Below are 16958 nucleotides of genomic sequence, written 5' to 3' on the forward strand. Positions count from 1 at the left end.
TTTTGCAGGATAGTACCAATTTTCCCTCACGTGGATGACCTAAGATTTATCAATCCGTGGGAGGCATAGGATGAAGATGGTCTCTCTCGAACAACCCTGCAACCAAATACAAGAAATCTATTGTGTCCCCAACACACCCAATACAATGGAGAATTGTATAGGTGCACTAGTTCGGCGAAGAAATGGTGATAAAAGTGTAGTATGGATGGTATAAATATATTTCTATAATCTGAATAAACAAAAATAGCAAGGTAGCGAACAATAAAAGTGAGCACAAACGGCATTGCAATGCTTGAAAACAAGGCCTAGGGTCTGTACTTTCGCTAGTGCAATCTCTCAACAATGCTAATTTAATTGGATAATATGACCATCCCTCAACGTGCGATGAAGAATCACTCCGGAGTTCTTATCTAGTGGAGAATATAAGAAGAAATTGTTTGTGGGGTACGAAACCACCTCAAAGCTATTCTTTTCGATCGATCTATCCAAGAGTTCGTCCTAAAATAACACCAAAGCAAATTCAGATTTGTAATACTCAATCCAACACAAAGAACCTCTAAGAATGCCCCAAGATTCCTACCGGAGAAAGAAAGACAAGAACGTACATCAACCCCTATGCATAGATTGCCCCAATACCACCTCAGGAATCCGTGAGTTGAGTGCCAAAACATATACCAAGTGAATCAATATAATACCCCATTTTCACCAGGGTATTCATATGCAAGACATATATCAAGTGCTCTCAAATCCATAAAAGTATTCAATCGATGAAATGAAATATCAAAGGGAAAACTTAATTCATCACAACAAGATAGAGAGGGAGAAACACCACATGATCCAACTATATTAGCAAAGCCCGCGATACATCAAGATCGTGCCATCTCAAGAACACGAGAAAGAGAGAGAGAGAGAGAGAGAGAGATTAAACACATAGCTGCTGGTACAAACCCTCAACCTCGAGAGTGTACTGTCCCTCCTCAGCATGGAGACCATAGGGATGATGAAGATGTCCTCTGGTGATGATCTCCCCCTATGGCATGGTGCCGGAAGAGGGTCCAGATTGGTTTTCGTGGATACAGAGTCTTGCGGCGGTGGAACTTCCGATTTATCGACTCCCCTAGGGTTTTTGGAATATTTCGGAATTTCTAGGGAGAAGAGGCGGTGTGGGAGGCCACCGAGGTGGGCACAACCCACCAGGGCGCGCCTGGGCCCCCAGGCGCGCCCAGGTGGGCTGTGGCCCCCTCAGGGCACCCCTCTGGTACTTCTTTGGCCCAAGGTGTGTCTTCTAGTCAAAAAAAATTCCTCTACAAAGTTTTGCTGCATTTGGACTCCATCTGATATTGATTTCCTGCAAAGTAAAAAACAAGCAACAACAACAACAGGCACTGGGCACTATGTCAATAGGTTAGTCCCAAAAAATGATATAAAGTTGCAATAAAATGATTGTAAAATATCCAAAAATGATAATATAACAACATAAATTCTAACATATAAGGTTGCTAGCCAACTTGGCTCCTCGGTGATCCCTCGATTTTCTGCCTTCCTGGCCATTAGTTCGTCCTCATTTTGCACCTGAACCGTCAGATCTTCACCTTCTGGTAAATCTTGTTTTCACCCTGTGGTTGTTTTTCCTGCCCAACGACGGGTGGGCTCGTCTCGCCTTCGTATTGGCTAGGTCAGCCGCGCTCGTGTGCGAGAGGGATTCACTAGACAGCCCCGCGCGTGCCGCACCGCGTCTCTTCTAAGTGGTGCAGGTCCCCAACCCCCACGGCCCACCACACAAACCCTAGCCTCCCACGCCCCGCAGCGCCGCACTCCCTCCACCTCCTCCGTCCTTCCTCGTCAGCCGCCGCCGCCACTGTTCCGCCTCGCTCCTCTCTATCCGACAACCACACCACCGCGAGGAAGCCGCCGCGCAAGTGGTCAGGGGACGGCCGCCACCGTGGGCCAGGAGACGCCCATTGGCGAGCCTCTGGGCAGGAAGCCGACGCGGAGGACGCAACAAGCTGCCAGGGTCTTCTCGCTAGAAGGTGGAGGAGTAGAGGATCCCCGGATCCGAGGCGTGCGGCGCGGCGGTGAGCGTCTCCGGCAGCGGTGGTGGCCTACGGGCAAATGGTGATGGCTGGGGTGCTAGATTCGATCCAGCGCTAGGAAGGGAGGTAGAGGAACGATGGGGAAGGGGATGGGCAAGAGCTTCATGCCCTGAATCTAGTCGCCCCGGGCCGTGCCTACATGAGCAGCGCCGCGGCTCGATGCTTCCCCGCCCAACGAGGATGACAAGCTAGGTGTTGACAATGGCAGCCCCAGGCCATCCGATCTGTCACCGGCGCCATTCTTTTGGTCGAGGTAGCCGTGGTCCACGTGGTCCTCGTCATCCCCACGGCTGGACGCTGGCGAGGCCAACCTCCCCTCCAAGCGTGGGTACTTCCCCGCTCCTTCCCGTGCTATCTCTCTTCCCCTGATATATCTCTCTATTGTAAAGGGAAGCAAATTTGTACAATTCTCAGTCTAGATTTAATGAAGAAAACTGCGTTTCATACAACGCCAATGGATATGGATCCATCTTGCTGCGCTGGATATGGACCCATCTTGTTCATACAATGCTAATTATGGATATGGATCCATCTAATACAGTTCTTCACAAATCCCAAGAATCGCAAGGTCATGTACATGTAACAATGCAGGCCTAGAATTAGTGGTGTATCCAAATTGTTCAGTTCCAGTTCAGTTATGAGCTAACAAGATCACCTTAATGTGCAGGGTTCAATTGCTTCCGGGGTCATACTTTTCCTGGTCCTTATTGGTTGGCCTGTCTTCGACATGATGGCTAAGTCGTATGGCTTTGCCCTGCTATTCTGGTTATCCTCTATTGTGCATTAATACTTCTGATGTCTGTTTTTCAGTGTGCATTAAGAAATGGTAGAAACTTTTGGGTATTGTATCTGACTGGTACTGAATTTCCTCACAGCAGCTTCTGGCCTGCTGCTGTTGTTTACCTGCAAAAAAACCCACCATCGGTTGGATTTTCTAGCACCCTTATGTGATATCGGTAAGATCATACTTGGGGCATTGTTGTTGCTGAGCTTCCTAAATTTTCTTTGAGTCCAGCCCAGTTTGGTCGCCACTTTATTTATATGGTCTTGTTCTTGCGAGGGATTGTTTTTATCAAGATTGATGAACTATATGACTGGATCCCAGCCCCCATTGTTCTTACTGTTGTTTCCTACTTCTGTAATTAACCTTTACTTAGTGCTGTTAGGTCTTTAGCATAACACTCTAAATATTTAAGCTAATAAGGATACCCTTAGATGACTGACCCTGTAATTAACCTTATTCAGTTATGAACATATATGTAGCTACAGAGCATGAAATTGGGAAAATACAAATATGATTGGTGGTTGGTTCACCATTTAAAAATTTGATCCACCAATTGTGTCTCAATGATTTCTACTTGAGCTAAAACCACGCCAATAATTTTGCAATGATGGAGTAGTTATTTGTTGTTGTGTATTTGATGGTTTGATAAAGATATCATGAAGGTTAAATCGGGCGTGGTTTTGATATATTTTTGTTACAAGATATTACATCGGCTTTCTGGTTTGAAAATACTTATAATCGTTTTCGTCTAACTGCATGTGAGCCCACACTTTTGTAGACTACTTAGGATAGAGATGATATGAATGTGTGCAACAAAATTCTTTACTCGGGATGGCTTGGTAGGTCTCTCGACTATTCAGTTTCATCCGTAGGATTAAAATTTCTTCAACTTGCTCTCCTCCAACCTTCAATTACTTTAAAATCGTTGTATTGACAAGTAGAAACAGTAGCTTGTTTGAATTATGCAAAGTTCATCCATGTAACAGTTGCCTCTTAAAGACTGCTGACAAAGTGCAAATTTGATATAATTTTGCTGATGATGCAAAATGATCGTACACTGAAACCGAAGCCTTTGGAATTGAAACACAAACCTTACTTAAGAGCAGGCAGAGGCGCAGAGCCAACGGTATGCTCTTGGATCAATATTCCACAGGTTAAACAACATTCATATGTTCTAGCATCTTTAGATTTACATTTTCTTTTTAACAGTCTAATTACTCCATGTAAAAACTGCATCCATTTTGGTATGTGATACTACAAGTGTAAATTAAGAAAGTAGCCTTCACGGTCTAGCTTCAGCATCTGTAAATCATGGATATGTACATAGTACATAAAAATGGAGCATCCTTACTCGATTGCGTTCTTCTGTTTTACAGGTGATGTTGTTGCCTGGTCTTCTAAACTGCCGCTTGTTTATCGTTTGCTGTTTTGCTTATCAAGGTTTGTGCTTTCTCTTTAAGCTATATTTTCTTTTGATTATTGTTTTTGTCTGTATTTTTTTTCTTCTCTATGGCAATGTATTTGGATCATGTTTCTCTGTGAAGCTTAGCACATTGGTTGTCTGGCTTGATCTTTTTACTAGCAAGAGGGTAATTACCGGAAGCAGTTGGCAAGACAAGCAGTCGATGGATCTCAAAGCGTTGATCCTGAAGGAAGGTAACTACTCAAAGGTATGCACATATTCATGTTGGAGCAGTTAAGTTTGCAAGGATCTGCTGTTGGAGGGCATGGTATGTGCTCTCAAGAAGTTCTTTATGATCCGGTGACATCTTTTGGCCTATTGAGGAACTGGACATGATTTATATAGCGAAGTTAAGCGTATGGATGACAACTTCCTCTCATACCTCTTTTGGCCTATTGAGGAACTGGACATGATTTATATAGCGAAGTTAAGTGTATGGATGACAACTTCCTCTCATACATGTTATCTGTATATTTTATATACATGGCTTTTGTGTTCTGTCATGTGCGTTCCTGCTGCAGACTTTTGTAGGAAATTCACCATGGGAATTTAAATAATGGTTCCCTGCCCATCAGTTTACTTTCTTGCATTTTATAGGCCACACTTTTCCTATTTTGTTAAAGAAGTGAACTCATTCCTAAACTTCCACCGTATATACATTAACACCGGGATACTGTACCAACCCAGCAATACTAAAAAACTATGAATTGTGTGTCAGTGTAGTACTATATCCCACTGATGATGCTTCTCTGTAACACGTTTATCTATTTGGTTGCATGCCTTGAAGGAGTAGTATATTGAGCACCCTGAGATAATCATCGAGAAGTTTGGTGGAATTTTAAATGATTTATTAAGCGACCTTTTATGATTGACCATTGTACGAGAGCATGTTTTAGTACTACTTGAGCGAGTTAGAATGTATATATTTTCAACTAAAACCAATTTTTTCAAAAGGCAAAATAATTTCTGCATGATCACATATCATGATTATCTCCATGAAGAATGCTTTAGACAGTACAATAATGAAAATAAGCATTTTTGGCCTTCGAAACATATACTATTGTTGGGACATCTGATTGGACCTTTCTATGTAGAAAATGAGAAGTGCTAAGTGTACAGAAACCTGCACTTCATATTTCTTACATGCATGATTTATCGTCTATGATACTCTTTTATATTGCTTACTTGCGTGATTTGTCTGATTGCCAGTAGAAATATTTATGTTAGCATGTCAGTTTGCTAACTTAATACCTTCCATCTTATACATTGATAATGCTTTGAAGACACCGACAAGAATAACTAAATTAAATTGTGCCTGAACATGTCAATTGCAATGGCAGGTTCTCACCTTTCAACGCAGGATCTCATTTAAATCCTAATTTTGGATGTCCCGGTGGTTGGCTGATGGAGAGTGTTGCACAACCGCTTATTTAATGATCAGTAGTGCAGCTCACGATTTGATTTAATTAGCGTTTTCTTAGTGAAAAATATGAAGACAAATTTCTAAAGAACTTTAGGGTATCTTCGAAAGAATGTGCTAGATTTTGGTCCTATTATATTTTCTCAATTCCTATGTCATCTCTCACATGGCTATGTGGTCTCCCCGGTTTTGTCTTTACATTATATCTATGTTGTTCTACTGCTACCCCCTCACTACAGAAAGTAATTTTTATATCAGCTTTGCTCTCGTGTGTGTGCAAGGATTCCATTCAGGTATGAAAAATACCACCCCTCATGAAGTTACTTCTTTTCAGAGAGAGAATAATCATTGGTTTTTATATGGATTCAGTGCACATAAATAATTAGCTCGCATTTTAAGTTTGGTTTTAGAATTAGCTTTCCAGTTCTGTACATGTTTTCCTCGCTGATGATGGATTTCTTCTTGTAAGATGAATTGGTAACTTTAGCACCAAATATGAAGTTATTTGGACAAAGAAATGCTTCCTTCCTCTTTGCTATTTTCTCTCTTTAGTGTTGCTTTTTTTAGAACACACTTTAGTGTTGCTTTGATGTTCCTTTGTCACTGTTCAATATTCTGCCTTGTGTGCCTCTGTCTTGGTTTACGCTCCATATGGCTACCTATGTATATATATGTAGGTTTTGTTTGAACTATACTCAAACCGTGCAGATGTTTCCATATTCTAGCCTTCATCTTTTTAACTCGTGACTTTGTTAGATAGTTGAATATCATTGGCCTCTGTCGGCATTCTATTTTTGCAGTTTGAAATGAGTATTGGTCCATTGATATTAAACTTCACAATAGGTGGTGGCATCTCCAGGAAAAAGTAGTGGCAGATATGCTGGACATTTCTTTTCTGCTGTCCTCAACACATTTTTTAGTAACGGAGAGGATTAGTCACCTTTGGTGTTGCAGGTGTTCAAGACCTAGCATGGCTGGGCCAACCGGTCCTTTGTGTTTGAAGATCCCTGACACCCCATGCTACCAGCTGGGCATCTTCTTCCTGAGCCATGTCCGGAACCAGACCACCAGGGGCACCCTGAGTCAGTACTCGAGGCATGTTGTCAGGTCGGAGGGGTACAACCAGGCTAGCTGCCGTGTGTGTCCACGGTTCATACAGTCAAGGTGTTCGCTCATCTCCCAAGATGAGCCAGAACGAGCATGACAAGAGGAACCCCCCATATTTTTCATTCCTTGATAAATGGTGTTGTATGTTGGTTAAAGACTGTTTTTCTTCTTTAATTATGAAACCTCAAACAATAGCAAGATATAAGATTTTTGTTTGTTTTGCAATCAAAGCTTCCATCGAATAATTTATTAGAATATGATCCATCTTAGTCAGAAATTGTGGCTATTTTTTATATTTATACAAGATACGGCTTTGTGTGCATTGAAATAGCAGCGAGTTGGCCTCTCGGTCTTATTTCGTTATACATTTGACGCATACGCACAACCAGCATGTCTGTGATTTGGATGAATTTCTCTATCCTGTTTTATGTTGTGACGTCTTTGATTTTTGTCTCTCGTCCAGATTTACATAGAGATGCGTCGGTCAGTACTTAAGAATTTTGTCTTCTTTTTGATTGATGGCCTTTAAGTACTTTTTAGTTTTAGAATGATTCCAAAACGAGGTCACTCCTGCTTATCTTGAGCTTGATCTTCACGTCTGGTGGTAGGATGCTATGTCAAGAATGCAGGGTGAGCAAAAGAAAAAGGAAAACTCTGAACGCTTTTATCTCTGGTCATTTGGAGCATAATGGAGGGAGCAAGACAATAGGCTTTGACAGTTTGCATATGGATTCAGCGGGTCTCTTAGGATTCTATACAACCAACTCAGCGGGTGTGTGTGTGTGTGTGTGTTTGTGTGTGTGACATATATTTAGTTTTAGATGACTCTGTACTATCAAGTTAAAATGTGTATATTCATCTTATTGTACACAACAATTCATCATGTTTTCTATTAGAGGGATCAAATCATGTATTTTTTTTCATTGCAGACATGGCTTTAGCGTGCCTCTATGCCATTTGGCGCAACAGGTCCACTTGTACTTCATAAATTATAGATACGTCGGAGACGTATCATTTCCCCGGCGGAATCGCTCCACCGGACGATAAAAGTGCTCCTACCCAAGTTCCGCCTCGAGACAATTGTGCTCTGTATCGGAAGTCCTCCCCTTACTTGTTCTAGGTCAAAATGACCTAAATACCAGAAGATGGGCACTAGAGGTGGGCTGGGCTGAGGACAACCCACCAGGCCGCGCCTAGGGGCCTGGCGCCCTTGTGTCTTGTGCTCACCAGGTGGCCCCCTCCCGTAGTTATTTGCTCCGGTATTTTCCATATATTCCAAAATAATTCTCCGTAAAATTTCAGCTCTTTTGGAGATGTGCAGAATAGGTGCCCTGACGTAGCCTTTTCAGGTCCAGAATTCCAACTGTTGTATTCTCGCTCTTTGTGTAAACCTTGCATATTATGAGAGAAATGGCATTAGAATTACTCCGTAAAGCATTATTATGCATAAAACAATATAAATAACATTAGGAAAACATGATGCAAAATGGATGTATCAACTCCGCCAAGCTTAGACCTTGCTTGTACTCAAGCGAAAAACTGATATCGAAAAACATGCACACATGCTTAGAGAGAGAGGTGTCGATGAAAAGAAAATACAGACATAGTAGCATTGTGCTTATTATTATAACAACAACAAACTTTATCATAAAACTTTGTCATATAACTTCTCATGAACAAGTAAGAATTCATCACAACATCGAAGTAAAAGCATAAACTCTATTGGAAACCAACAAACCATGTTCTCACTTCTTAGTAAACTTTGCAATTACAATTCATCATATTTTTAGGAAGGGTCTCGTATCGGAGCCTTTTGGCAAGTCCACATACTCAACCATTATTTAATCTTCTATGATTGCTAACAGTCACCGTATAAGCAAAAAGTTTCAACCGGACACATAGAAAGATACAGGCTTAAAGTTTTGCCTCGAACGTATTCACCTCAAGGATGATGTCAACAATAATAACTCACGCTCACCCACATCCAACTGGATATATGTGCCTAGATCTTTCCTCACCGAATGATGCTTGCAAAAAGTGCAAATAAAAAGGAAGAGGGAGGAATACTTTGACTCTTGCATGAAAGTAAATACATAAAATTAAAAATAGGCCATTCGCAGAGGGAAGTAGAGGTGTCATGCGCTTTTTTGTTTGTATGCTCAATCTCTTAGTGCAACAGAACGTCACGTTATATTAGCCCTTATGATAGCAACCTTCATTATGTACTTCGTCACTTTTATTACTTTGCCATCACAAGTTTGTACAACGCTCAATTTTCTCTTACACTAAATGATCCAACACATTTAGAAGCAATTTTTATTGCCTTTTTGTACCGATGACAACTTACTTGAAGGATCTTCCCTAGGTAGGTATGGTGGACTCTCAAAACAAGATTTTAGGTTTAAGGTTTTTGGATGCACAAGTAGTATCTCTACTGAGTGCGGATTTTGGCTAGCAAATATATTGAGCAACCACCACATCTTCAAGGATCTATGACAATATAACTTCTATGTGAATATGAACAAACATAAATAATTATGTTGTCTTTCTTGTCCAACGTCAACAATTTTGGCATATAATATTTGATGGGGCCTCACAATCATAAAAGATGTCAAAGATAGTGTATTTGCATGTGAATCTTCTCTTCCCTTATTAATTCTTTCATTCATGAATTGCATCATTGACCAACGCTATGTTTGTCAATCTCCAATAATTTTACCACTTATAATTTTCCTTATGTGATGTCGTTACTTAACATAAGATTAGCATATGATCTTTTTCATTATTTTCTTTTATTTTGATTGAAACATAAAAATAAAGAAGCAAAAAATCAAACTAAACTTTATTATATAACTCTCACTCGATTACATAGATAGATGGATCAGAACTAAAACTCGAAAATAAACCATGCTAAACTTTTATTCAACTAATTCAAAAGATAACTAAAGATCGAACTAAGATAGGTAAAGGTAATGGAAGTGATGGTGATATGATACCGGGGCACCTCCCCCAAGCTTGGCACAAGCCAAGGGGAGTGCCCATACCCGTGTACTTAAGTCTCCTTTAGTGGTGCTGGTGGTGGTGATGAGGTAGTGGCAAGTTTATCCTCCGGCTTCCATGGAAGTGGGTCACCATCATAAGAGGAAGCACGAGTCTCGCGAGTCCTGCAATTGGCAGCCAAACTCATACCTTTAAATCTTGCCTCATATTCAAAGACTTGATTTTAGAGATCGTAGATTTGGCTTTGCAGAAAGTTGATTTTCTCGTTGAGGGTGAAGACGATGTCCTTCATGGACCAGCCATCCACCTTGTGATCACAGGTGAAATCCGTAATCATGAGGTGATTGGCACTGAGTCCGCGCTCCACCATTCCATTGCACTTGAAGACCTCCTGCTCCATGGCTTCGAGCCTCGCCTCCACGGTTCCCTTCCCCTTGGGCCCTTGAACATCCCGGATGTGGAACACCCCCTCATGCATCCCGATGGTTTGAGGGTGCTTCATCACCTCCGACAAGTAGGGGTTGATTACCCTCTCGACAAAGTCATCCTTAGAGGAGATCGGTGTGTCCATGGCGATCTAGATCTATCGCAAAACAATAAGAAACAAGAAATGAAGATTTCTTTGTGATACGGTGGTCAGTACGTCCGGGGGGGGGGGGGAGGGGGGTATATAAAGATTTTTTATCTAGGGAAACAAGCAAAATGGAAGGAAAATAGAGTCGGGAAGGTTCTCGAGGTGGGTAAAACCCACCTGGGTGCGCCAGGCAAGGCAGGCGTGCCCTGGTGTATCGTGCCCTCCTTGGTTGCCTTCCTGGTTGTTTCTTATTTTCCTAATTTTTGTTATATTCCAAAATTGATAGAAAATATTTTTGCGGATATTTTGGAGTCCATTTACTTACCGTATCACGTACCTTCTCTTTTCAGGGTTCTGGAGTAATCTGGAAGGTTTCTATTATTGTTTCCCCTAGTGTCATGTTTTGAATAATATTGCTTTCAACATTAATAGGCGTACCTGAGATATAGTGCTAAATTCCTTGCCCATTAACTATCTTCAGATTACTGCCCTCGACATTATTGATCTTGATGGCTCCAGAGCGATAAACCTCTTCGATAATATAAGGTCCTTCCCATTTGGAGAGAAGTTTTCTTGCAAAGAATCCAAAAGAGAGTTATACAAAAGAACATATTCACCAACTTTGAAGTCCTTCTTTTGGATTCTTTTATGGGATAATTGCATTTTTGCCCCCAGTTGGAACCTAGCCATGGGTTTTGCCCTTACTTTTCGACTCTGCTCAGTTTTGCCCTTAGATTTTCCCCCGATGTCACCCGAATGCCCTTTGACCGTTTGACCAATACTTTGAAAATTCATAACAAATTCATATGAACTCGGAAAATGCAAATAAGATAGCAAAATGTTCAAACAAACATTACACTACTAGGAAAAGGCCTACTAGTGGCGCACCAGTTTTGCCTACTAATGGCGCACTACTAGTGCGCCACTAGCACCACGCCACTAGTATTAAATACTAATGGCGCACCACTGGTGCACCATTAGTATCTGGTATACTAATGGCGCACCAGGTAGTGCGCCATTTGTGTAGCCCATGGTGCGCCATTAGTATACCAGATACTAATGGCGTACCACATAGAAGTGCGCCATTAGTAACAATTTTTTTTCAGAATTTTTTTTTCAATTTTTTTTTTCGTTTTTTTCTTAATCTCGGGTCACTATGGCTTAATCTCGGGTCAATATGCTTAATCTCAAGTCAAATCGCACTAAGTGGTCAAACTTCCCAGAAGGTCACCCATCCTCACACTACTCCAGCCCAAGCACGCTTAACTTCGCAGTTCTATCCAACCCCAGCACCACCTCACTTAACATGCACTTGTTGATATATCTATCATATCAATCCTATTATACTTTGTTAATGTCTAGGACTTTGTCCATGTTCATGACTATGATGAAATTTTGAAAAATATTTCAAACTTCCCGGTCATATTATGTATCATTTTTTGAAAAACAATTCCAAAAAAAAAATTCGAAACCAATTTTTTTCTGTTACTAGTGGCGCACCTAGCAAATGGTGCGCTACTAGTAAGTTTGAATTTTTTTTGCCTCTAGATCTTGAAAGCCCCGTAACTTTTTTCTGTTAGGTTTTTGAGGATTTTGAAAATGTTTAATGGGCATAACTTTTTGACTAGATGATTTTTCATATAAAAAACTTTTTAATCCGAGTTCGTCTGCAAAAGTTATGCCCATTTTACAAATTCCAGAGAGATTTTGCAAATAAAGTCGAAATTCATATTTGTAAATTTAACCAACAGCTAGACCACATATCACATGGGAAACTTATTTTCTTTTATTTTTTTGACATTCCATCATTTTCTTTTATTTTTTCAAAACTGATAAGGCGGTCCACGGGGTGGGGGGGGGCATTTGGTGGATTTTTTGGGCCAAGTTAGTAATGGTGCACCGTGGGAGTGTTGCGCCATTACTAGTTCAATTTGTAATGGCGCACTATCCCCTGGTGCCCCATTACTAGTTTTGAAAAAAAACTAAATTTTTTTTGAACAAAAAGTACTAGTGGCGCACCGTGGATGTGGTGCGCCATTACTAGTTTAGCTAGTAATGGCGCACTATCCGCTGGTGCGCCATTACTAGTTTTGGAAAAAAATATAAATTTTTTTGTTACTAATGGCGCACCGTGGATGTGGTGCGCCATTAGTATTTGGACACTAATGGCGCACCAATACATGGTGCGCCATTAGTATATAGTAGTGGCGCACCACATATCTGGTGCGCCATTAGTGTCCATATCATCTATAGCCCTTTTCCTAGTAGTGTTATGTGCATATCATTTGCATTAAGGACAAAAGTATCGTTTAAACTACCCAAGGTTATTAATGTTATTAATATTATTAAAAATAAAAAGGGTATAGAAATACTTTTTCAAGAATAAAAATTACATGCAAATGTAGATGATATTTTCTGAACATCCTGATATCTTTTTTGCATTTTTTTGAGTTCATATCAACTTGTTATGAATGTTCAAACGACTTTGACCATTATTTTGAAACTTCATAACAACTTGACATGAACTCATAAAAATACAAATAAGATATCACGATTTTCATAAAATGTCACCTACACTTGCACGTAATTTTTATTCATGAAAAGAGTATTGTTTATACCTTTTTATTTTTAATAATGTTAAAAACATTAATAAACTTAGGAAGTTTAAACCGTACTTTTTTCCTGAATGAAAATGACATACAAATAAAGGTAATGTTTACCTAAACATTTTGATATCTTATTTGCATTTTTCTGAGTTCATATCAATTTGTTATGAATTTTCAAAGTGTTGGTCAAATGATCAAAGGGCATTCGGGCGACCTCAGAGGAAAATCTAGGGGCAAAACTGAGCAGAGTAGAAACGTAAGGGCAAAACCCGTGGGTAGGTTCCAACTAGGGGCAAAAAAGCATTTGTCCCTTCTTTTATCGTGCCACCTTTTAACTTTTTCTTTAAATAGTTCAGCATTTTCATAAGCTTGGGTTCTCGATTCATCTAGTGAGCTAATATCAAATAACCTCTTTTCACCGGCAAGTTTTTAATAAATAGTTGAGTCCTTTAATTGCCCAATATGCTTTATGTTCTAACTCAAGAGGCAAATGACAAGCTTTTCCATAAACCATTTTATAAGGAGACATACCCATAGGATTTTTATAAGCTGTTCTGTAAGCCCAAAGTGCATCGTACAATTTCTTGGACCAATTCTTTTGGGACCTATTGACAGTTTTTTGTATTATTGATTTTAGTTCTCTATTGATAAGTTCAACTTGACCACCAGACTGAGGATGATAGGGTGATGCAATTCTGTTGGTGAAACGAACACCTATGAGATCACAAGAATCCCTTCTACGTACGGTGGGGGAGTAGCTGCACGAAAAGCAGGTCTATCAATCAGCACAAGGGAATTTTACCGAGGTTAGGTCCGCAAAGATGCGTAATACCCTAGTCCTGCTTGTCTGGATATATGTGTTCTTGAGCTTTTGAACTAGCTGTGGTGCATGCCCAGTCCAAAAGTTTGAATCCTCTCTCTGTACGCCTTGGGCCTCCTTTTATACATAAAGAGGTTGCCACAGTGGCACACAGGAGGTGGCAAGCTATAGTGTACGAGCTTATCGCTCGGCACCGTAGGACCAATGCATTGAATGTGTTGCCTACGTGCCCTCTTGCTTTATCGGGGATGGCAACAGAAGCCATCCCGTCCATCGCCGCTCCTCCTTGCTTCGACACGCGTCCAGGCTGACGAGGCATGCAGTGCCACACTAGCTAACTAGCTGATGTGTTGACGTGATGGTAGAGCCTCCACGAAGATTTGCATGCCGCCACGCAGGTGCCTGTTTAGTTGGCACACTAGTCGTCGCACTGGAGTGGTGGTGAGGTGGCAAATCCTTGCCAGGCGCAGGTCTGGCCACGGCCCAACGGTCGTCCCCGGCAAGGCTTGCCGGGGGTCTTCGCAATCGTCCCCAACAAGGATCTAGCCAGGGGTCTTCATCTTATGGTCCCACGTGGACCCGCAGGGTATTAATCTTTATGAAGATCTGCATGCTACCACACATGCATTCCCAAATCGTGGTCTTAACATTGTCGATGGTGTCAGAATTCTCAACTTCAAGGGTGAGGGGTGTATGTGCATCTAGTCCCCCTTAGTGATTTTGGTGTATTTAAGACTTATAGGTTAAGGGACTAATATGTTTGTGAGTGTACACATGCTCTATAAGTCAATGAGGAGTTTGATATTTACAGTGAAAGTCGACCCCTAAAAATGAATGTCTTCGGCAGAAGACTTTGGTTCTCCTGAAGACTTTGAATGTGAAGAAATTGGTGTGACCATGAAGACTCGATATTCATGCGAGGAATCTGAAGCATGAAGACTTTTGTTTTCGTAGTTTCATTTTCTCTTCCTTGAGTCATAGGAAACACCATACTGTTAAAGGGGCTTGAGGTAATACTAAGGAAACAGATTTCCAAGTGATGCTCATCTCAAAATCCTACACCTACCCAATCCTTGGAGTGAAGCCATTGGAAATCTCATATCAGTTCAGTCAATTTCTTTAGTGATAGAGACGAAGATCTTCTGGTCTCGGAGGAATTTGTTCTGACTGAGGAGTTAGGAATTCGCCAGTGCGGATTGCCTACACAGTGAGGAACATGATAGCCCTAAGGAATTCGAACCTCAAATATCCGACCGTTGCTGTGCCGCGCGCCAGCTGTTCCAAAATATCCTACCACCTAACGGTCATATCTGCCAAGGGCATTTATGTCTTATTATGTCGGGCTGCTCCCTAGGCTATAAATAGCCACCCCCTACAACCACTAGCTAGTTGGCTGCTCCGAGAGAAACTGACACCTGTCATTTGAGAGCATCCCATCCTCTGAGGACTTTGAGTCAAAATCATCAAGTGAGGAAAACCCAAATACCAAAGCCAAACCTACAAAACCCCAAAGTGATTGAGCATCGCTGAAGAGATTGTTCTTGTGTGGAACCGACACTTGTTACCTTTGAGGACTATGTATCCTACAGACGGTTAGGCGTCATGGTCTGAGCATCCAAGAGGAATTGTGGATTGCCGAGTGACCAAGTCAGTGAAGGTTTGGAACTCACCTATGAAGACTTACCACTACTGTTGGGCGAGGTCTGTGTGATCTTAGCTCAAGGAGAATACGGTGAGGACTGTGTGTCCGGCACTGTGTGCCTTCGAGTTTAAATACTTAGCCGCTCCAACCAGACGTACAACTGTCACAGCAGTTTGAACTGGTTTACCAAATCATTGTCTTCACCAAGCCAACTGGTTCTATTTCCTAAACCCTTTCATTTCCTCGTTATGTGTTGATGTACCTGATCATTATTGCTTGAAGACATTGACTGAAGACATTCTCTATTTCCTCAATCCTAATTCTTCAGTCTGTTTGTCTTCATCCTGCTTATCCTGTGTTAACGCTTTCTGTACTCTCTGTTTGTATTTCATTTCATCATGATGACTATGCTGTTACTCTATTTTGCTTATACCTGAGTACTTATTCCACTGCAAGTAGTTCTTCGCTTAGGAATTTGCTCACATGGAAATTCGTCAGTGAAGAATTCTTAAAAATCGCCTATTCACCCCCCTCTAGTCGATGTAAGGCACTTTCAATTGGTATCAGAGCAAGGTACTCCCTTGTTCCGTGTGATTTTGGTTTAACCGCCTAGAGTTTTAGTTATGTCGACTGCAGGTATGATCAAGGTCTCAGCCGGGTGTCCTAGCTTTGACGGGACAGACTACCCCTACTGGAAAAACAAGATGCGTATGCATCTTGAGGCAATTGATAATGATCTCTGGTACGTTGTAAAAAATGGCGTTCCCTCAGTCACTCGGTCTCTGAATGCTACCGATGTGAAGAGATTCAAGCAACTCGATTCTCATGCGAAGAATATCATATGTGGCCATCTGAGAAAAGGTCAGTATGGCAGAGTGAGTGCATTGGAAACTGCTAAGCTGATTTGGGACAGGTTGTCCAAGGTCAACAAAGGAGTCTCAACTCAACGTGACTCCCGAGTTGATGTTCTTTGTAGTCTCTTGAACCGCTTCAAAAGACTCGACAACGAAAATGTTCAGCAAACCTTCGATCGCCTCACTTACATCTCAAATGAGCTTCAAGCACTTGGTGCCACTGATATCACCGATCATGAGGTGGTGAAGAAATTGCTGAGATCACTTGACACCTCATTTGATACCCTCACACAGATGATTCAAGAACGAGCTGATTACAAGTCACTTGATCCCGCTGATATCCTCGAGAGGCTAAATGCTACGTCTTGAGCTTGCGTTGGTTTTCCTTGAAGAGGAAAGGGTGATGCAGCAAAGTAGCGTAAGTATTTCCCTCAGTTTTTGAGAACCAAGGTATCAATCCAGTAGGAGGCTCCTCAAAAGTCCCATGCACCTACACAAACAAACAAAGAGCTCGCAACCAACGCAATAAAGGGGTTGTCAATTCCTTCACGGCCACTTGCGAAAGTGAGGTCTGATAGAGATAGTATGATAAGATA

The 16958-nt window shown here is 41.4% G+C and overlaps 1 long non-coding RNA gene across 3 annotated transcripts; it reads left to right on the forward strand.

Moving 5' to 3' along the window:
* Nucleotides 1-1704: 1704 nt before the first annotated feature.
* LOC123044770 (uncharacterized) lies at nt 1705-7188 on the forward strand. Of its 3 annotated transcripts, XR_006420341.1 has the most exons (3): nt 1710-2421; nt 2508-2661; nt 2761-7188. It is a non-coding gene; the product is annotated as an uncharacterized lncRNA (long non-coding RNA). The 3 variants fall into 3 exon arrangements; XR_006420339.1 differs by having other exon boundaries at nt 1705-2661; XR_006420340.1 differs by lacking the exon at nt 2508-2661 and having other exon boundaries at nt 1705-2421.
* Nucleotides 7189-16958: the final 9770 nt, after the last annotated feature.

Source organism: Triticum aestivum, chromosome 2B, assembly GCF_018294505.1.
Source record: "Triticum aestivum cultivar Chinese Spring chromosome 2B, IWGSC CS RefSeq v2.1, whole genome shotgun sequence".
In the NCBI taxonomy this organism is placed as follows: domain Eukaryota; kingdom Viridiplantae; phylum Streptophyta; class Magnoliopsida; order Poales; family Poaceae; genus Triticum; species Triticum aestivum.